General features: G+C 45.8%; 2 pseudogenes across 2 annotated transcripts; both read right to left on the bottom strand.

The window, feature by feature from the left end:
• Nucleotides 1-2,593: 2,593 nt before the first annotated feature.
• LOC308437633 (E3 ubiquitin-protein ligase RBX1-like) lies at nucleotides 2,594-2,919 on the bottom strand (annotated as a pseudogene). Its single transcript has one exon. The product of its transcript is annotated as an E3 ubiquitin-protein ligase RBX1-like (transcript).
• Nucleotides 2,920-16,807: 13,888 nt separating this feature from the next.
• Nucleotides 16,808-17,863, bottom strand: LOC308437402 (heterogeneous nuclear ribonucleoprotein F-like; annotated as a pseudogene). The gene has a single exon. The product of its transcript is annotated as a heterogeneous nuclear ribonucleoprotein F-like (transcript).
• Between the last annotated feature and the right edge of the window lie 4,795 nt (nucleotides 17,864-22,658).

The raw sequence follows: 22,658 nt of genomic DNA, 5'->3' as shown, positions 1-22,658 counted from the left end.
CACAAAGCTCTTAAATAAGAGCTTCCTTGGCCGGGACGGCACACACCAAATATCTCAGAACTCAGAAATTGAAAACAGGAGGAACTGCATGTTCAGGGTCCGCTTTAGCTACAAGTCTGGATAAGTCTAGCCTGGGCTACATAAAAGGTTCCCTCAAAAACAAACAAATCGAATAAACGAACCCTTTCAGGTGTTGATAAAACCGGCCTGGGCTACAGGTTATTGAAATTTACTTTTTTTTTTTTCTTTCCAAAAGGGTCTCACGTTGTAGCTCGGGCCAGCCCAACCTTGAGCTATTAGCAGCCCTCCTGTTTCGGTTCTGGGGTTCCAGGTATGAGCGTAAGTGTATCTTGTGGCTAGAGGAAGATGGGTATTCACACGCAAGAGGAATGCTCTTGTGTTCAGCCTGGGCCTGTGCCGCCCGAGAGATGGGAGAAGCGGGAGGGCAGTTTGCCTGGTGGGCTGAGATGCCCAGCGTTCCTTTTCTCTGTCGGATCCACAGCCGCTAGAGACCTACTGCCCCTCCCCTCCCCCGCCCCACCCCTGCCTGCCTGTTAGCTGTGACCTGGTGCCCTCAGTTGTCGGCAGTTTCTACAGACTGATGTAGAAAATAAATGTACCCTCTAGAACGGCGACCTTCTACAGTCTTAGGCACCGAAGGGGCCACGCATTCCCCCTGCCACGTGACTGTTAGATAATCTTGCACTGTGTGAAGTCTCCGACCCTGGGACAAATAGCTGAGATGCCTATTTTCCCAGCATCTCTCCTTTTCTACTTGGCATGCCCCGCCCTCTACCCTGAATCCCCCGGGACTGGGCTGCCCTTCCCTAAGAGGCTCTTCCCTATATAATCTAGCCATTTTGGCTACTGGTCCTTTTTGTACCTTTGGCCTCTTGGCTGCTGTACCTGGTTTCTCTATTTCTTCCCTCTCCCTTCCCTCCCCTCCCCATCCCCCACGTGGACCAGTTCAGTCTGGTCATGACCACTGTGGACTCTTGGAGATGTCTGTCTCTGCCTGGCTGTGCTCTTCCCTTGACCCACAATAACCTCACTCCTCCGCTGTACCTCGAAGCAACCACAGCCTTTCCTTTTTCATTCATTCTGCACACCAAGCAGGCCTGAAACTCAGGCCCAGACTAGCCTCAAAGTACTGTCAAGGTTTCTACCTCAGCCTTCCAGGGGCTAGGATAACAGTCTAGCTATATTGTCCGTCTCTCGCTCCATGTCAGCCTTTGATGTAATTAAATGAATGCTCTGTCTGCAGAAATGTGCGGGGCAGGTGCACTCACAAATCCAAAGTTGAGCCGGGAGGTTGCTACTCTCTGCCCGCTGGCCAGGTAGTTCTCGCTCCCAGTTTACACTGCGGCGTTTCACACTAGGGCTCTTTCACATCTGCTAAGGCCTTTCAGAATAAATTAGACAATATCATCTTTCTCCTCCAGAAGGAGAAACTGCAGCCTTGTCTTTTTCTCACATCATTTTATGGGCCATTAATTGAATGGATGTTTCTAAGCAAGGGTTGAAGGGTCATTTACCATTCCAACTTGACAACCCACAGGGATCATGATAGAGTGAACTGGAGAGTCCGCGACACCAAGCTGTTGCTAAGAGCACAGAGCTCACTAGAATTAGAAAGCACCACATTTTAGTTAGCTTTTTTTCTTAAACATATTTTTATTAAAATTAACTTTTGACAACAAAATAACGACAGCACTGTTTCACATTTTTGCAATCTTTTTCTGCTTGACGACAGAAGACAGTTGGGAGTCTCAGACCTGCTTTATCTGGCCATTGCTTTTGCTTGGAATGGCACTGGAGAAAGGAAAACTCCCCTGAAGGATTTCAGGACCTTTGTAGGATCGTTAACTACATGAAACTCACAACAGAAACAGAGTCTCAATAGACTACAGCCACGGAACCAGCATCAGGACGGCCACTCCTTCCCTGGCCATCACGTTTAAAGGAAACTTGAGCTCTTGTTAATTCAATTTCAACTTTTTTTTTTTTAATGCCAGCAATTGGACTCATGGCCTTATAGCTGAGCTGCAGCGCCCCCTAGACCCCAACATGTCATCCACAATCAGCACCAACCCTGTAGTGTTTGGAGCTGACAAAGCCTTTCTGTGCCCATGTGATGCCATTCACTGGTTCTTAGACTCTCATGAGAGGTGAAAGCCCAGAGCAGACCTGCCTGGTCCAAGGCTGCCAAGTCCTTCCTCATCCTGCCTGAAGACAGAGCCTGGGCGTTTCCAGGTGCCAGTGAGCCACACTTGCAGACTTTTAACAGCTTCCTTTTGACCTTGTGAAGATGAGCCCACAGGACAAGTGTGTCCTCTCCAAGAACAGTGCACTTTTTTGAGGCTGGCTTCCTAGCTCTGAAGAGGCTCCTTCTCAGATCACTCTTTTCACATACACGAAACAGCAATCATCTCCAACTTAAAGGCTTTATTTAACACAAAATACAACATGTCTGTGGGAACACCAAACTCCAAAGACAAAGGAAAGGAAAAGAACCATGGTTCTATCTAATTTATAATTAACAGGAAGTCACTAAATGAGTAACAAATAGGTAAGCTTTACGGGAGAGTCTTTCCTAATGCCCATACTTTTGGAATTCCCACTCTCTGTTGTCCAATGGACACACCTGCCTCGTTTTGAGCCATCAAGAGATTCAGTGGAAATGAAATGCGTGGTTGCAGACTCCCCGTGCAACCGTACACTCTTCGGAAGGAGCTGATGCCTGGTTGGCCTGACATTCACTACAAAGATCTATAATATGGCCCCTGCAGATGGCACAGTTGTCAACCACAGTATCCCAGGCCCAGAGGGCTACTGCATCCACTTTTTAACTTCAAACCGCTTCTTGCCCGCGCCGCTGTTGGTCCCACTGGGGGTATCCACATCCATCGCTGCCGCCATTTTGGAAAGTCTGTCCTTAGTTAGCTTTTACATGTGCCTGGGACGCCCAATTTCTTCACTCAAATGAGTCTTTGTTTCTGTTGGAAATTCTCAATATAAAGGAATATTCTGGAAAACAGAAGGTGTGTTCTGCTTTTTAAGATTCAAACAGAACCAACAAAATGACTCAGTAAGAAAAATGTCTTTGTCCACACAAGCCCAGTGACTCAAAGTCAGTCCGCAGAACCCACAGAAAGGTGGGGAGGCTCGGCTCCACAAAGTTGCCCTGTGACCTCCACAAGAGTGCCGTGACTTACATGTGCCTCCCTTCCCAGTACACATACATGCACACACATATACACACATGTACGTACACGAATGAACACACATACATACACATGTACACACACAGAGACACACATGTGCACACACACTGAAACAAAAGGAAGGTGAGGCAAGGTTTAGGGGTACCTTTACAAAATATTCAAGAAGTGAATAAACCCCCCTAAGCTCACATTTCCAATGACCACCCCTCTGCAAAGGTCTGTTACCGTTTTAGGGCTAGGGAAATGAGTATACAGTTGGTGTGGTGGTTTGTATATGCTTGGCCTAGGGAGTGACACAAATAGAAGGTGTGGCCTATTGGAGTAGGTGTGTCACTGTGGGTGTGGGCTTTATGACCCTCTTCCTAGCAGCCTTCAGATGAAGATGTAGAACTCTCAGCTCCTCCTGTACCATGCCTGCCTGGATGCTGCCATGCTCCCACCTTGATGATAATGGACTGAATCTCTGAACCTGTAAGCCAGCCCTAATTAAATGTTGTCCTTATAAGACTTGCCTTGGTCATGGTGTCTGTTCACAGCAGTAAAACTCTAACTGAGACAGTTGGCAAAGAACCTCTATAAAGAACAATCTGGAAGCTTCTCAAAAAGCTATCAATGAGGTTGGCGGTGATGGTACACACCTTTAGGGAGGCAGAGGCAGCCTGGTCTACAGAACTAGTTCCATGACAGCCAAGGCTACACAAAGAAACCCTGTCTCAAAAATCCAAAGGACTCTGTAGTGGGGGTACCTGAAAAGAGAACTCCCTAGAATCCTAAGTAAGTCACATGGAGTCTTTATTCACTGCTGGCATGGGGACTGTCCCAAGCAACCCTGACCTCCAGCTTACCTGAGTCAGCATCCTTCAGAAACTTGTACATCAATGTTTATTGTGACACCACTTACAACAGCTGAGCTACAGAGCCAGCGTAGGAGTCCACACACAGAGGGTAGATAGAGAAAATGCAGTGCATATGCACAAGGGATCTTCTTCCAGCACAAAAGAATGAAGTCATGAAGTTATCGAAAGAAAATGGATACAACTGGCAACAGGAGTAAGAGAACTAAGTAAGTCTCAAACATCACATTTTGTCTTATTGGTTCCTAGATTTTGTATCATACATAAAATGATGTATGTTTAGATTAAATGTAAGGAGAAGTAGAATTCTCTGGGGAAACAGGAAAGTAATGGAAAGGGGGAGGAGCAAGGGCAAGAGGGGGGACAGAAACAAGAGAGTGGGAGGGGCAGGAAAAGAGGGAGGGGGCAGGGACAAGTGATGGGGAGAGGAAACAGAATGCACTCACTCAACTTACAACGGGTAGTTGTAAGAAAAGTTTTTAGGAGCTGGAGAGATGGCTCAGAAGCTAAGAGCACACTGACTGGTCCTGAGTTCAATTCCCAGCAACCACATGGTGGCTCAAAACTATCTGTAATGAAATTTGATGCCCTCTGTGTGTCTGAAGACTGCTACAGTGCAGTCATATTCATAAAATAAATTTTTCTACAAAAAAATTTTAATATTTTATTTTTTACTTATGTAAGTGTATGTGTGGTGGGAGGGTCTGTGTGTGTGTGTGTGTGCATGTGTGTGTGTATGTGTGTGTGTATGTGTGTGTGCATCCATAGAAGCCTGAAGAGGACGTGGGATTCACCTGGAGGCAGGGTTTTGGGTGACTGTGAGCTGTCTGGTGGGAAACAAACTAGGGTTCTCTGGAAGAGCACTAAGTGTTCTGAACAATCTCTACAGCCCAAGATGCCAAGCGTTCTATATCCTGAGCAAGCATTCTTTTAACATGTTGTTAAAAGTCAAGGGGCACCAATGTTGTTAGAAGATGACATCCCGGGTTTCAGCACCAATGTTAGGGAAAGGATGAAGAGAGTAAGGAGGGGAGGATATGGCCCATGGAGGTGCCGTGAGACCTGGGAGCAAGGGAGATGCCTCTGTGGGGCCATGTTGGGAATCCCTTCCCCCTGAGGGACCAGCCACACGACGGTATAGTATAGAATAGAGTTTATTCAGGTCATGGGAGAGTTAAGAGGGTGGTAGAGGCAGAGAGAGAGAGAGAGAGAGAGAGAGAGAGAGAGAGGGAGAAGAGAGGAGTAGAGGCAGCCATGAGCAGGTGGAGAGAAAGGGGGAAGAGCAAGAGCAAGAGAGAGAGGAGAGGGCAAGCAGCCCCATTTATAGGTCACTGGGGTGGAGCATACCTGGTTATTGCCAGGTAACTGAGGGGTGGGCTTTACAGAATCCCAACACAACAGAGCTCAGTCCTAGTCCTAGTCTACATTTGGGTGAGGTAGTATGACAGTTTGAAAGAGGTGTTCCCCATTCTCCCATTTTCGAGCATTTGAATATTTGGTCCAGTTGGTGGCACTGTGTAGTGTGGCCACACTGGAGGAAGTGTTAGATCACTAAGACTTTGAAAGGTCAAAGGTGCTGCCATAGCATGGGATCTTGTGTAGTTTCTCTCTTTTTTTTTCTTTTAAGATTTATTTATTTATCATATATAAGTACACTGTGGCTGTCTTCAGACACACCAGAAGAGGGCATCAGATCCCATTACAGATGGTTGTGAGTCACTTTGTGGTTGCTGGGATTTGAACTCAGGACCTCTAGAAGAGCAGTCAGTGCTCTTAACCACTGAGCCATCTCCCCAGCCCCAAGTTTTTTTGTTTTTTTGTTTTTTTGTTTTTTTTTTTTTTTTTGTAGTTGCTGTTTTTTTTTCTTTTTCTTCTAATGTTATCTCTATGGAAAAGGAGCCTCCAAGGTCACAGGGGTTCTTTAATACTTAGTGTAACCCTCAGAAGATCTACGTCACAGCAGACGAGCACACAGCTGAATATTCTTTCTCAGTCTCTTCTTTCTTTGCTCCTGTGAAGCTAACTGAGAAGCTCCCTGGGAAGTCTCACACTCACCGAGAGAACAGAGAACCGCAGGCCCAGGAGGAGCGCACAAAGCTTAAACAGGATCGCCAGAGGCTACTTTTCACACCTGCCCTCCAGACAGCGCCTAGCAGACAGACAGAAGTCTTTGAAACGTGTCCTGTGGAGCCAGCAGAATCTTCTGCAGCCCCTGATCCTAACTGGGAAGACAAAGGAGTAACATTGGAAGTTTGAAATCTGCCTTGCAAGTTTGATCCCATTTGACACCTCATCTCACCTCCTTATACAATAATGATAACAATAAATGAGAAGTTGTGAACGACAGACTATTTCTGACACAGTTCAGTCACAGCCAAGAAGTAAGAAAGAATGAGTCTCTTAGAAAGTAAGAAAAATGGGTCTCTAACTCCAGGGTTGCAGCAGTAGCTTTAGGGTTTAGTCCCAGCTCTGCATTAACTTGGAAGTGACAGGAGCCGGAATTGTAGCAAGTTCAAGGCCAGCAGGAAGGACTTGACTGAAACACAAAGGAACAGAACACCCGACAGAAAACAAAATCAAACCAGTTAAAACAAACAAACCAGGGCCTGCAGAGTGCAGGCCTTTGATCTCAGCAGAAGGCAGGCAAAGTCACGTGGCTCTCTGGGAGTGGAGGCAAGCCTGGTCTACCCACAGTTCTAGGGCAGTCTACACATCGAGACCCTGTTTGGAAAACTCACCAGACTCTTGCTGTGTGGAGATGACGTCGTACTCAGACTCGCTCGTCAAGGTCTCCCGCACCCTCCGGCTCTATAACCAACAAGACAGAAAGCCTGTGTTCACGTGTGCAGCCCGAGGTAGGCCTGCCAGCCCATCCTAGGGCAGTTTTATCTCTACAAATTAAAGACAGAAGGAATTGTCATCTCTACTTATTAAGATGAAAACCTAGCATTAACAACCCCAAAAGCGCGCCTGATTAGTCTGCTACGGAATGGCTATCGATATTAAATTTAAAATGTTTTAATGACTTCTTTTTCCAGGTAAGGTGAGTTCTAAGCTACCTCCGGTTGGTTACTCAACCTTAAAAGAAAAAAAAAAAAAAAAAGAGAGGCAAGCAAACAAACGGGAACAAAAATCTAAAAGCAACAGCCCTTGATTCCCCCCCAAATCTACTCCCCCCCCCTCCCATTAACCTAACAAAAAACTTTTTAGTCACGTTGTCTGGCTTGAGAGCGAAGCCGAGGGAGTGAATTTACAAGCAGATAATGGCTCAAAGGGGTGGAACAGTTAGAACCCAGGGTCTCAGTTTCAAAGGTGGGCTGAGTGCTTCATTTTAAACTAAATAGATCTCCACAAACACAGAGGGTTTGTCTACCGCTCCCAGCAGCACCCTCAGGCAAAGACCTCTGGGAACCCCTGAAGGTTTTCAAAACTTGTCAGCTCCCTCCACACCCTCCAATCAGCTAATCTGATGCTAATCATTGTTCAGAAACTACTGGTATTTTAACACCAACTAATTAGATTTGCTAGTTCTTCAGGCAGAGGCCAGGTCTTTCCTTAAGCTCATCTGTGGGTTATTAGTTAAGTGGGTCTATATGCTCCCCAAAGCTCATCCGACCTTTTCCCTTTTCAGAGACGCCGTAGTCGATGAATGGATTGATAAGACCACAAAGGAGACGGGAGGCATTAGTGTGCAGTAATTTCTGCTCTGCAGAAATGATTAACTGACAGGGTCTATTGGATGTCAAAATCTAACATCAGATTTTATTCTTAAACAAATGCAGCTTAGTACGGTGATTATAAAGTAAACACTTTTTATTAGTCCACAGAGAATTCCTGGGGAAACTTGGCCTAAGCTCACGATTCAACCATCATGATTTTTAATTAATTTCTCTGCCTCTCTGTTCTCCGTTCCTCTCCTCCCTCCTTGCCTCTTGCCCATCTTTCCTCCTCCTGCTTCTCGTCCTCTCCATCCATCTGAGAGGAGGAATAACTTTGCACGCTGAGCTGGGCTTTTGCTTTTGTCTGTATATTTTTGGAGGTCCTGACATGATGAAGTTTAGGGCTCTCCCCAGAACCTCTGGTTTATTGGACTTTCCCCTTTAAATCTGATTTCCTTTGGCTTGTTTGTTGTTTGCTGAGACTGTGTCTCACTCTGTAGACCCAGCCGGTCTTGAGCTTTCGAGGGTCTACTTTGCCTCAGCCCACCTAGGGCAGGGTCTAGGGGCTGAGAGCTACAATCCTGTCTCCTTGCTTAGTTCTTACAAGCACAATTTGCATCCCCCATTTTCTTTAGTGTGTATGCTTCAGTAAAACTGAATGAAGATCCACTAGAAAGTTCTAGAAGCAACCAGACATTGGTCATGGCAACTCAAGGCCAACCTAGACTACAAAGTGTTTCAAAAAAGAAAAGCAAAAAAAGCACTTAAAATAAAAACCTCCAAAACAAGCAGCACATTTATATACTAGCAGCGTACGGAAGCAGGGACTGAGGCAGGGGAATTACTCAGCCTGAGGAATAGGCTCAAGAAGAGCTAGGTTTGTGATCCCAATCTCCAACAGGTTAAATCTCCAATATTTATTTTTCTTGGTTATGAATTTGACTTTTCCTCCTAAGACTTGGTCCTAAATGAGCATTCGTCTTTCTTTTTTGCTAAATTACTTTCTGAAAGATTTGCAGCCTTCATTTCATGGAGTTCAGTATGATTAATACTCCTGTTTCCCCGTGGATACCTGCTGGGCCTTCAAATACAATGTTGGTCCTAGATCTCCAAATGTTTATCTCCAAATGGGAGTTTATATGAATTCTGTCTGTGTTTTACTTTCTTGTGCTTTTTAAAAATAAATCTTTTTTAAAAAGATTTATTTATTTATTATATATAAGTACACTGTATCTGTTTTCAGACACACCAGAGGAGGGCATCAGATCTCATTACAGATGGTTGTGAATCAGCATGTTGTTGCTGGGAATTGAACTCAGGACCTCTGGAAGAGCAGTCAGTGCTCTAACCACTGAGCAACCTCACCAGCCCTTTCTTGTGCTTTTGATTAAAAAAACCTCTCCGTGTAGCTCTGATTGTGTAGAGTTGACTCTATCCCTTCTGCCTCTGCCTCCCAAATGCTGGAATTACAGCTGTGTGCCACCATGCCTAGGTACTGTAAATTCTCTTGGTGATATTTATATTTCAAAAACCAGAGGTCTAAGAAAGTATCATCATTATCAGCTGACAATATATGATTTCACAGATAATGATAATTACTTCCAACCACTACTGTTAGAGGGATATGGCCCATGGAGGTGTGGCGAGGCCTGGGGGCCAGGGAGATACCTCTGGAGGACCCATGTAGGAAATCCCTTCCCCCTGAAGGACCAGCCAAACGATGGTATAGTACAGAATAGAGTTTTTTAGGTCATCGGGGAGTTGAGAGGGTAGTAGAGGCAGAGAGAGAGAGAGAGAAGAGAGGAGTAGAGGCCGGCCATGAGCATGTGGAGGCAGGGAGAGAAGGGAAAGGGGAGGGGTTAGGGGAGAAAGCAAGAGACCAAGAGAGCAAGAGAGAGAGGAGGGGTCAAGCAGCCCCCTTTATAGTGTCAGGTAACTGGGACCTAGCAAACCTGGCTGTTGCCAGGTAACTGAGGGGTGGGGTTTACAGAATTCCAACAATTACCACCACTGTTCTTCACAAGCTACTTTAATTGCGAGTGTGTGCAATTACACACACACACACACACACACACACACACACACACACACTTGAACGCACAGATAGGATTGTGCCCGACTAAATTAATATCTTGTCCCTGGCCAGAAGGAAACTAAGCAACTAAAAGGTAATGAGTTTATTATTAGCTCACGAAGTCCACAGAGGAAGGAGCCCAGCATCCTGTAGAGGAGTCCTCTGAGTCACTCCCCAGAGGACTGCTCACAGGAGCCTTGCCCACTCATGCATAATGGACCAGCCTCAGGCAGAAGCACTCTGGTTCCAGTCAAAGGCTAGTTTCCCAGTCTGGGAGGAATCCAGCAAGTTGGTGGGGCACTAACCTGGGATGGGCAAGACCATGTTCAAATCTTTACAGAGTATTTGGATAAATGTAAAGTAACTTCCTCGTCTAGGTGGGGCTGAGGAGTGTAGAGTAGGGTGAGCTCCTGATTGATGCCAGAAAATGGGCTTAGCACCCTGCATAGAAAATTATATTCATGGCTAATCTCATCGCTTAAGAAAAGCAGATTTGGGGCTGGAGAGATGACTCAGTGGTTAAGAGCACTGGCTGCTCTTTCCAAGACTTGGGTTCAATCTTGATTGCACACATACACACACACACACACACACACACACACACACACACAGTGACCAACAACTATCTGTAACTAGTCACAGCTGGTCTAGCACCCTCTTCTGGCTTTCTCAGGCACAGATGCACAGGTTAAAACACTCACACACATACAACCAAAGGTTAGAGACATTAAACAAAGAATACGAGTCCCTGGGCTGTGTCCAGAGGCTAAGACAGGGTCTCACTGTGCAGTCGAAGCTGGCATCAAAACTCAAACCACCCCTGCCTCAGCCTCCCAGTGCCGGAATTGCAAGAAGCCAGGTCACTGTTTTTAATTGTGGAGTTTGGCTCAATGACACAGATGTGGTAGTTTATCTGCTTTTACTGTCACGCTTTGCATGACGGTTAATAAGATTTCCCAAGACACCACAAGACTAGGCAAACAGTGGCTCCATAGAGTACTCAGGGTAGCAACATAGAATCTGGCTGAAAATGCAAATTTGAGGGCTTATCTCAGGCTGAATTAAACTCCAAGTGGTGGTGGTGGTGGTGGTGGGGGCTCCAATAGTTTAGAGTTTTGTTTCTAGAACTCTCTAGGTGGTTAAAAAAAAAAAAAATCAAACGTGGGGCCATGATAAAAACTCAAGATTCAGGGAGCTAGAGAGATGGCTCAAGCAAGCACTGAAGAATTTAAGACAGAAGGATTCCGGAAGTCACCCAGGATAGAGGGGAGTGGGCTTTGCAAGTTGAAGGGGGTGGACACTCCTTGCTTCTGTTAGAAACAGGGTCTCACTCTGCATTCCAGGCTGGCCTGGAACTTGTTCTATGGGATTGAACTCACAGGTCCCCTTTCCTGCCTCCTGTGACACCTTCCCTGTTTACTCAACAGCCTAGCAGCTCCTCACCTGAGCGCGTTTAGGAAACCAGCTCTCCGTGACTACTCACCTCTCCTCGGAGTCTGGCTTCCTGCAGTTTGCTCCTTCTGAAGACAAAGAGAATACAAAGGAGAACGTCCTAGGCCTGGAAAGAGAAACAGAGACAGCCAGAGGCAGGTAAAGAAACTGTTTATATTGCTCAGGACACCGGATTAGCAAACAGAAGGGCAGCCAGCCTGCAGAGGCCCTGTGGCCCAGTGTCTCGGAAGGCAGACTTTAGGTAAGCACAGAACCGGCCTCAAGCTCCAGACACCTTGACCTTTCACCCGGACAGAATTATCTTCAATCAAATGGCACTGTGTCCCAGCCACTGTTACCTCAAAGATACAATCGAGCTCACGTAGAAATAATGCCTCCCAAATCAGGTCTGTTCAAGACAGGACAGGTAGAGTTTATTGTTGTTTTGTTGTTATTGTTGTTGTTTAGGTGTGTGGGGTCTCTGTAGCCCTTGGCTTTCCTGGGATTCAGGGTGTCACAACACCCACCCAACTTTTTTCCCCCTAAATAACACAGTTCAAAAGTATCGCATATTACTATTATGTTTCATAAGAAATCTGGTAAAGAGTTCATGTGTGCTGGAGGCCCTGTGTAAAACAGAAAAACTTGCAGCTAACTAGGGCTGTTGAGACCCTACCCCAAAACGAAATAAATGGTCTGGGAGGTGGTGGGAAGGCTTTTGATCCCAGGGCCAGGGAGCCACAGGGAGGTGGATCTCTGAGTCTGGGGCCAGCCTGGTCTACAGAGTGAGTTCTAGGACAGCCAGAGCTACCCAGAGAAACCCTGGAGGTGGGGGTGGGTGGAAGACGGCACTAAATAATTAATTTAAATATACAGAGGGTGCATGCAGACCCTAGGACATGCTGCGGAAGAGAACAGCAACAGAGGAGCTTGGTCTCCACAGGAGCCTTAGGACCCACATACCATGGGATGCTGTAATCTGCAGAGGCGCTGCCACTGTCTCTTACTGCTTTGTTCTTCACATGTATTATGTTGTGTGTGGGGGCGGGGGGACACTTAGGCAACAGTCAGAACACCTGTGAGGTTGAGAGGCCCACAACTGGGTCGGTTCTCCCTCCCACCACACAGGTTCTGGGAATCAAATGCAGGTCATCAGGCTTGGGCATAGCACCTTTGCCAGCTGAGACGTCTCTCCGGACATGCCTGGTTAAGATCCAGTCTTAGGTATCCCGGGCTGCCCTTGACTCCTAATCCTCCTCCACCTGTCTGGATCACAGGCAGTAAGCAGACGCTGGGGGCGGGATGAGGAAGGAACTAGAATGCTTGCCTAATTTAAGAAATCAGGTTCGACCCTCTGCACTCCATGAACCAGGTGTGGTGCTCCACGCCTGTAATCCCAGGGAGATGGGTAGGTTCAGGCAGGAGGGCCAGGAGTTCGCGGACATTCTCAACTATATGTGAGTTCCAGGCAACCTGTGATACCTTGAGACTGTGGAAGAAAGAAGGAAGAAGGAAGGGGTGGGGTGGAGAGGAACAGGAAGGGGAAGGAGGAAGGAAGGAGGGAAGACAATTTCTAAACAAAGGTTAGTTGTTCATCTAGAGGATTCTGCTGCTGATCTGGTGATGACCAAGCCTTGTTCCGTTTGGCCAAGTCTGGGATAGAACATAAGGCTGTGTGCACTTGTTGGGCAAATGGCTGCCATGACTCCACCCCACGCCCCGCCCACTGCTGCAAGGGGCACACCCACGGCGTGGCTAAGAACATGTCTGCGGTCTGCAGGGTTTAAGAGAGTTTCCAGTGCTGTCCTGTTTAAATGGATAGAGAACCAGGTTAGAGGGGATGGTGATAAATAATAAACGAGTGACCGTTCAAAGCCACAGTTAGACCAAGGTTCATAAGCTTCAGTCCCAGAGGGTAAATCTTTCCCTCCAGAAAGGGGAGCAACGTCGTCCATCTTACTGACGCATTGATGGAGTATTTAGCACTTAAAAGCAAAGAAGTAAATAAAATATATGTTCATATATGTTCTATGATATTCAATTTAGTTTTTTTATCAATTTATTTGGGAAAGGAACAGAGGTAGCTTTAACTTTTTAACGATAGTTTATCAACACCAGAATGACAGTTTATTCATTCATTCATTCATTCATTCATTCACTCATTCATTTTTTAATTTTACTTTCGAGGCAGTTTCTCACTCTGTTTAAAAGTTAGCCTTGGCTGTATGGCAAATTGTTGTCTCAAAGAACAAAGCAAAGGAGAGCGTTGAGGTAGCTCACTCTGTGAGTTCTGCCATCTGCTGCCTAGACTGCCAGCCCGAGGGTAGGCCCCAGGACCCCGTGGGAGAGAGGAAAATGTCTCTTACTAGTTGTTCTCTGACCTCTCATGTTCTCCAGGGTCCAGATCCTGGAGTCCAAGTACACAGTGGGCCATTGTACACACACACTCACACACACACACACACACACACACACACACACACACACTCACACAAAAATAAAAAGTCAATATATCACTATGTCACAAGTATTTTAAATACTGAAATTTGCTCATTTTTGTTTTTAATTCGTTTTTTGTTATGTGTATAGTTGTCTCCCCTTCGTGTATGTCTGTGAACCACCTATGTGCCTGGTGCTTTCGACTGACAAGAGCTTTGGTTCGCACCGAACATTGAGTCTGGAGCCTGTTGGGGGATGGAGCCAGTGCTTTGAGAGGGCTCACTCAGCACGTGACTGCGTTTGTTGCAGAGACTGACATCCTGCCCACTCCAACCCTACTCTTTAATTTTTAGCTTATGTCTGTACGCGCGCCTGAGTGTACGTGTGTCTGTACATGCGGGTGACTTTGGAGGCACCGGGTCCTTCGGAAGCGGAGTTAAGGCCATCATGAGCTACCATGTGGGTGCTGGAAACTGAGCCCGGGTCCTCTGCAAAAGCAGCAAATGTTTAACGGCAGAACCATCCCTCCAGCTCTGTGTGTGTTCTAGTAACTGAGTCGACACAAGCCATTTCCCTTAAGAACAAATTATTTGCTGAGGTTAGCAAGAGATACACGCTGTAGCTGAGCTCAGTGAGTGTGTGTGCAAGCACAAGTGTGTACTCACTCACGATGGAATCGGAGGGAAATGTGTGGGTTTCAGGACTGTACTCAGATTTTTGAGGTGTGGCAGCCGGTGCTTGATCCACTGAGTCCTTTGACTCCGACGCTGAACCCCAGCATCCTAAAAGTCAAAAACTAACAAACGTATGACACCACTGTACGCCAGGCATGGGCTGACTAGACTCCAGTCCATTGAGATGTCTTATTTAAGGGGAACATATAGACAGAAATGCACGCACTTAGTGGGTCCAAGTAAGTACCAGATGCCAAGTAAAGTTTCAGGCTAGTAACCCCAAGTCAAAATGAACCAAAGAGAGTAGCATATGTGGGCAGGTTGTTATTTCACACAGAATGGTGGATCAACAACCCAACTGGAGAAGAGGATAGACATCCAGAAGAGGAGTTGTCTTAGTCAGGGTCGTTATTCCTGCACAAACATCATGACCAAGAAGCAAGTTGGGGAGGAAAGGGTTTATTCAGCTCACACTTCCACATTGCTGTTCATCACCAGAGGAAGTCAGGACTGGAACCCAAGCAGGTCAGGAAGCAGGAGCTGATGCAGAGGCCATGGAGGGATGTTACTTACTGGCTTGCTTCCCCTGGCTTGCTCAGCCTGCTTTCTTATAGAATCCAGGACCACCATCCCAGGGATGGCACCACCCACAATGGGCTGGGCCAGGGATGGCCCCACCCACAATGGGCTGGGCCAGGGATGGCTCCACCCACAACGAGCTGGACCCTCTCCCCTTGATCACTAGTTGAGAAAATGCCTTACAGCTGGATCTCATGAAGGCATTTCTTCAACTGAGGCTCCTTTCTCTGTGATAACTCCAGCTTGTGTCAAGTTGACACAAAACCAGTCAGTACAGGAGTTATTTGACTAAATTTGTGCCCGCTTGACAACACGGTAATATCCACCATGAGTAAATTATTCATCAACATAAGTTGACTTGTATGCATTATTATGTTGAGATATGTATATAAGACCTAGATAAATGATAGGCTGTACATGCATGCATATTAGGGAGAAATAGTTTAATGTACAATTATACATAGATATATTATCTACAACATAAATTTTATGTACCTTTCTTAAACTTTTCATGAATGGAATCATATAGTATATATACTTTCTTGTATATGTCACATTTATATGCTATTCTACATATTTAGGATTGTATTCATACAATACACACACATATGCATATATATTTCCCAAGTGTTAATATTATAGGCATGTACCACTAAAAAGACATATATATCCATTATTATTATTATTGTTATTACTATTATTACTGTTACTATTTTTTATTATTTTCTAGGAATGAAGTGGAGTATCACTGTGTGTGTGTGTGTGTGTGTGTGTGTGTGTGTCAGAAGACACCTTGCCTGAGTTAGTTGTTTTCCTCCACGGTGGAGGTTCAGTGACAGGACTCAGGCCATCAGGCTTGGAAATAAGAACCTCTACCCACAGGCACCTGCTGGCCCAGACAGACTCTTTTTTGTATATACATCCTTTGTTTTCTTATGAGTGAGACAGGGTTTCTCAGTGTTGCTCTGTTTGTCCTGGAACTCAGTCTGTAGATCAGGCTGGCCTCAAATTCATAGGTTCCCATCTCCCCGGTGCCAGGAATAAAGGCATGAGCCACCGCCGACTGCCTGGCTTCCTATATATCCTTCTACATATGTTTTTTTAAAATGCTTATTTCTGTAAAAATTCTCTCTCTTTTTATTTTTTATTTTTCTGTGAAAAGGTCTTTATTTAAAAAAAATTTAGTTAACAAAAAAATTTAACAAGTTTCACTTAGCAAAATACACCCAGAAGGAAATCACGGCACAAAGAAAACTTTAAGTCCAGGCCTTTCCAATTCCTACAGTATTCGTATTGGGTCTCAGTTCTCAAAACTAACTTCTGAAAAGCTTAAACTGAACCTAAAGATTTAAATGAAAATATAAACTAGAATGAACATGAGAAATGCTTCTCTTTGCATCGGGATCTAGCACCTTGAGTTCTCCAGAAAAGTACAAGTCCCCTGTGTGTTCACTGTGGTGTGCTTAAAGATCCACTCAGCATAAACTACTTAACTCACATCACATCACTCTTAAGTACACTTCCAAAAATGTTAATTGAGAAAAGCGGAAGAAAATCGTTTTATTTTACTCAATATTACATGCTAGAAGAAAAATTTGCAAGGGAAACACTGAAGAGGTAATTTTTAAATCCAGATTTCACGAACTCATGGTGCAGAGTGGGCCCCCCCAGCTTCCTCTAGAGTTATAAACTGCTCTTGACTGCTTATTGGCTGCCTGTGAAATTTTCTGATTGAAATAACCCAATCACATCCACCCATGCTGTTCTGACCGCTGTGGCCCGCCCCGTAACAGCCGCTCACTGACTGGCTGTCCAGGCCACTGTAGGTTGCCTGGGCAACTCACACACCCATGCCCTGCATCACCTGGCGGCTCTAAGCCCCATTGCCAGCCCCTGTTGTTGAATTCAGGACGAGTTCTGAGTATCTGTGCTGCATGCTGGCCCTGTCCTTGGACATAGCTGCTGCCGCTTCTTCATGAGTAGCAAACTCAACATCAGCTTCTCCCGTCACTCTTCCATCGGGACCAATCTCAATATGAACTCTCACAGGGTTGAGTAGAGAGAAGTTGTAAATGTCGTTCCCCGTTGCTTTCTAGGGCAGCCCTCTCGTGTGGACGCAGTGGCCAGTGGTGCTCTGCACTGTGAACAAGCTGTCTCCGTATCTGTGGTCATGCATTCCTGAGAGACAGTAGCTGAGGTCTCTCCCAAATGGGCCAGTGGTGAAGCCATAGCCATCACTGAGGCCACCGTATTCTTCATAGCCCCCATAGCCTGCACTATTGGCACCAGACCTCATCCTATCCAGGCCTGCCCGTTTCACAATGCCAATATACCTCGGAGCTGTGCCAGGCCTGTCATAAGACCCGGGCGTGTGCACAGACACAAACTTCAGAGGTGGATCTGAGTATGACCTAACTTCCTCCTGTGCTCTATTCTCTCCTTGTGCTTCTGTAAGGCTTTCTCACTCTTGTGAGGCACACTGAACGAAGGCCTCCCCTGTAATCTTACCTTCTGGGTCCTCGGTAGTGTGAGACCCTTTGGCACAATTTCCAACCCTGAGAAGAACTGAACAATTTCTTCCTTTGTACATCCAAATGGGAGTCCCCGGAGCTTCAGAAAGCCATCATTGGCAGTGTTTGGACCACTGTGCACCAACACCCAATCCATCTCGGTTCTGTGAGACTGGAACATCTATACATGCTTTTCCTGTCTTTTTCAGAGCCAATTTTACATCATCTTCTGACTCAAGTTCAACAAAAGCCTCACCGCTCCGCCTGCCTTCTCTAGTAAAAAATGAAATGAACGCCTGTGACCCATCATGAATTGTGCAGTCGGAGAGGAAGTTTTGTGTGTTCTCAGTTGAGCAGGACCAGGGTAGGCCACGGAGTTTGACCACATAGCCTTCACCTCCCTCAGGGCCCAGCATCATGGACATTTGACAGGGCTGATGTCACACAAGCTTGGGCAATTTTTTTGTAGCTTAAAGAACCACCACAGATGCCTTCTGTAGGAAACACTTAATGGAAGACAACAAGCTTTCCACAGGAGGAAGGTTGAAGTGACGTATGAACCCCAACTCCACCTGATGCCTTAAAAAGGCAGAGAGTTCTGGGGAAAGTCCAGGTGCAACTTCTTTTTGTTCTCAACCTGTGGAAGACGAGGCTCAGTCCTCCTTCCAGAGCCGGAAGGATCTCTTTTTATTATTTTTACGCATGCCAGTGTTTGCCCGAATGCATTCTCCCTCAGGGACCAAAGACAGAATCTGATTCCCTCAGGCTGGAGTTACAGATGGTTGTCAGTTGCCGTAGGCATGCTGGGAATTGAACCTGGGTCCTCTGGAAAGGGAGCCAGCACTCTTAACCAGTTCACCATCTCTCCAGCCCCACATTCAAGGAAATCCTGCCACTATTGTTTTGAAGGTGGAGACTTGTGCTGACTCTAGACCCAGACCACTCTTAGGAGCTGCTGTGAACACTGAGGTATGGGCCTTTCTGCGGGTGCAAATTAACTTACTGACAAATATGTTATTAGTATGTAACTTATTGACAAACAAGTGATACCAACCTCGGAAGGGCGTTGCTGGCAGTAAAGTAGGTCAACAGTTGAACTTCCTTAGAAGCTGCTGGTTTTCACAATCACTGGTGACCACCACCATTCACCTTGGATAAGAATGCTCGCCTCTCTCCTGGTCATTCTTGGTTTGTGTCTTTTTTTAATTCTCAGCCATTATAGTAATGTGTAGTGGGTGGCATCTTACCTGTGAGACATCCACACACATATACATCCGTGATACACATTCTGTGCATTTCATCATCATCATCATCATCATCATCATCATCATCATCATCATTATTTTGGTTCATAGGTCAAAAAGAATACAAAGAAATCTATGGCTGGCAGCTGTTAGGGAAAGGCTGTTTCCTAAAAAGATGATCCAAACCTATGTCGTCATTCCACTAAAACAGAAAAATAGCATCTCAGGCAAGGTTCACCTACCCCAGAACCTCAGGGAATTATCTTGCAGCACCCACTGGGGTAAAAATCGCCCTTCATCAGCGTTGTGCTTTCTGACAACACTGGGATACTAGACTAGGGTGTTGTCCTGCTAATGAGGCTCCTTGGGTCTCACTTGTGAGTGTCCTACTCAGTTCAGTGGTCCGGGGATAGAAGACACAATGGGGAAGGACATGAGAGAATTGTGTAACAGGTCGGGCAAGACGTAGGTCACTGGGGCTCTGAGGAAGGCAGCTGAAATGTCACTTCATCAGTAGCAGGGCAAGTAAATCCTGTTAACAAGATCTTGCAAACAGACCCAGCTGCGCTATTCCCTGCTAGATGGTACAAGAGGGTAACTTCCTGGTGCTGCCTTTTCTGGGTCCCACAAACCCAATGACTTCGAGTAACATGTGTGAGCATTATGGTTCTTGATGCCAAAGGTCTGAAAGCAAGACACCAGGATTTCTCACATGCATAGCAATTCGGGGTACAAGAGAACCTTGTAAGCTGGGGTGACATTGAAGTAACTGGCCTTTCCAATTATTTCACAACCTGTATTGTCATGTATGCATATCCAAAGACTCTCACCAGATACTTTTTCTTTAGGAGCATAATTCAGGATGTTGCAGCCTGAGAAACAGGATGCCAAGGTTTCTTTTACCAGAAGCAGTTTATTGTGTTACCCACCAACAGACCTGGTAGATTGTTTTCCAAATCCACACCCTCGGCGTGTTGTAACCAGCACTTTTTAATTTTTTAAAAATTATTACTATTATTAATGTTTTAAAGATAGTGTCTCCCTAAGAGCCCTGGCTGTCCTGGAACTTGCTCTGGAGACCCCGCTGGCCTCTGCCTCCCAAGTGCTGGACCTTAAAGGTGTGCGTTGTCGCCACCACCTGGTGTAACCATTGCTTTTATACATTTTGGCTTCTTTGTCTCTGCTATGTGGTGACATGCTGTTTGCTTTGGCACTTTCAACTACTGGGCAGTCATGCTAAAAACGTGGAAAGGAAAAACAGTGGCTCAGGGTGGGGGCAGGGCAGGGTTGCGGGAGAGATATGGGAGATGTACACACACTGGACACCGATAGGTTTGTGTGGCAGTGGCTGCTTCCTGTTTCTCTTCCTCTTAGCTCTTGGGGATCCTAACACACGGACAAGGTGAGGTAGCTCATGAGAAAGGCCTAGAAAAGGTGGAAGAAGAGAGCAGACCTGGTAAATTTGTCGTCTGACTTACACGTATGTTGTGGTACATACACCAACACATCCATATCATGTACACAAAAACAATAAAGAAGGATCTGGAGAGATGGCTCACCAGTCCAGAGCATATTGGGGCTGGATTCCCACCACCCACATGGTGGCTCTCAGTCATCTACACACCCATCTGAAGGCTCTTTGGCCTCTACCCCTACTGTATGCTCAGGCAAATGTGCACACAAAACACCCAAACACACACACACACACACACACACACACACACACACAATGTTTTTAAAAAATCAGTAAGAGAACAATTAAAAAACAGAGACTAGGCACGCCTGTAGTCTTGGCAGAGGTAGGGGACTCAGGAATGCAAGGCTGTCTTTGACTATGTACATAGCAAGTTTGGGGTGAACATGGGCTACAAAAGATGCTGTCTCAAAAACAATCAACGGAGATGGGCTCGACTCAGCCTGTAATCCCGGCAGCGTTCAGGAGGTTGAGAAAGGAGGCTACCAAGTCCCGGGGCAACTTTGACAACCCATTGGAGACTGTCTCTAAATCTAAAATAAAGAACTCAGTCCTGCAGTTTAGTCTCCATTGAAAATGCACGGAATGCTCTACGACTGCTTCCTGTGTTTTGTGAGCAGGTCATCCTGATGCTCAGCAGGAGACCAGGCAGCTTTTTCCACCTATACACAATTCTTTACTCTGCTTATGCACCCCATGGCGCTAGGAGGCCAGTTTATTCTGGACCTGTTTGTGTTATGCACACACCCTCCTCCCATTCTAATGCGCCACTTAGCAGCCTGTTCCTCCATCTGACATACTCTATGCTCACCTCTTTCTTTGAACAAAACACCTAGCAATCTCTGATGCATTTGCACAGGGTTCCTCCCCGGCTCCCCACACGCACACTCCCCTCTAAACAATGGGTAAGTTTCTCCTCCCAGAGATGACTATCAAACTTTAGATGTGTCTATTCAAATGTCCTCTTAACACACCCTAGTGTGAGAATAGAGCATAAGCAGGCCAATCAGGCCTGAACTGGTCTGGAGTGGATTACAAAAAGAGAAACTGTGTCCTCCAGTAAGGTTTTAGACAGTCCTCCTCCTGTTGCCTTCTTTTTCTTTGTTTGCTTTTTGTTTTCCAAGGAAAGGTCTCTCTGTGTAGCCTTGGCTACCCTAGACCTCACTTCCCAAGGGCTAGGATTAGAGTGGCATCACCACCCTTCTGATTAATATCTTATGCCTGTAATTAGGGGTGCAAAAGTCATCATAGGTATTGTGGAAAGGACCATGGCCGAAAAGAAATGATTATGGAGTCAAACCAACACACAGAACCACTCTCCCTGCCTCTTACTAACCCAGCTCCTGCTCTTGAGCCCCATACAAGCAAAACTACACACTAATCAGGCTCTGGACACTGTCAGTCATGTGGCTGGCTGTCCACCTTGACTGTGTGCACCTCTAGTCTGTCCTATCAATTTGTATTGGGTAATGCTTTCTGGGTATTTTTCATGTCTGTTTGTACCTGGATAATGATTTCTGGGTATTTTTTAAGTCTGTTTGTACCTGGGTAGTGCTTTCTGGTATTTTTGAAGTCTGTTTGTGCCTGAGTAGTGCTTTCTGGGTATTTTTGATGTCTGTTTGTACCTGGAAACAACTGACTCGTATCTTGACCACTTGTAATAAGTAGAATCTTCAACCACAGAGAGGAAACCCTTTTTAAAATGGTTTTCCTTACTCATCCGAAATTAACCATGCATGCTATGTGGAATCCAGGCTGCTGACCATTGTATGTGTCTCTTTAATCTTAATCTCTAGGTCTTTCTAGCCTGGGGAGAATAGATTTGTGGAAAAACAATAATACTTTTCAAACTCAGAAAGGAAGAAAAAAAAAATAAAGACACCGTCTTGCTGTGTAGCTTTGGCTGGCATGGGATTTATTTATTATGTAGACCAGACTGGCCTCAAGCTCATAGAGATCTGCCTACCCTTGTTTTAGTGCTATAATTAAAGATGGAGATACTACAAAACCCCACTTACAATCAAAATTTTTTTCTTCCTTCTTCTTTCCTTCCTTCCTTCCTTTTTCTTCCCTCCTTCCTTTCTTGCTTTCTTTCTTTTTTCTTTCTTTCTTCCTTTTTTTTTCTAAGACAGGTCTCACTATGGAGTTCTGGTGGCCTAAGCCCCACACTGTAGACCTACTGGCCTTAAATGCATGTGAGCCTTCACATCAGTGCTAGGACCACATGCGTGTGCTATTGCAGCCTGCCCCAAAATAACAAAGTCTGAACTCATTGCAGAAAGAGACAGAGAGACAGAGAGAGAGTCTTCTCTACTGTTTTCCATTATAGCAGATGGTCTAGACTCTAACTATCTCGCACATCCTTGGTCCAGGCCCACAGTAGAGTGCTTTGTACCTAACCTTCACTCTACAAGAATGAGTACTTGTGTTCCTAAGGGCCATGGGGCTTTTGATGGGGAGTGATTATGGACCCTTGGGCAGGTTGCTCACTCAAGC

The sequence above is a fragment of the Micromys minutus genome (assembly GCF_963924665.1).
Source record: "Micromys minutus genome assembly, chromosome: 26".
Classification (NCBI taxonomy): Eukaryota; Metazoa; Chordata; class Mammalia; order Rodentia; family Muridae; genus Micromys; species Micromys minutus.
Note: the sequence above shows the minus strand (reverse complement) of the source record. Positions and strands in the feature narration are given on the sequence as shown.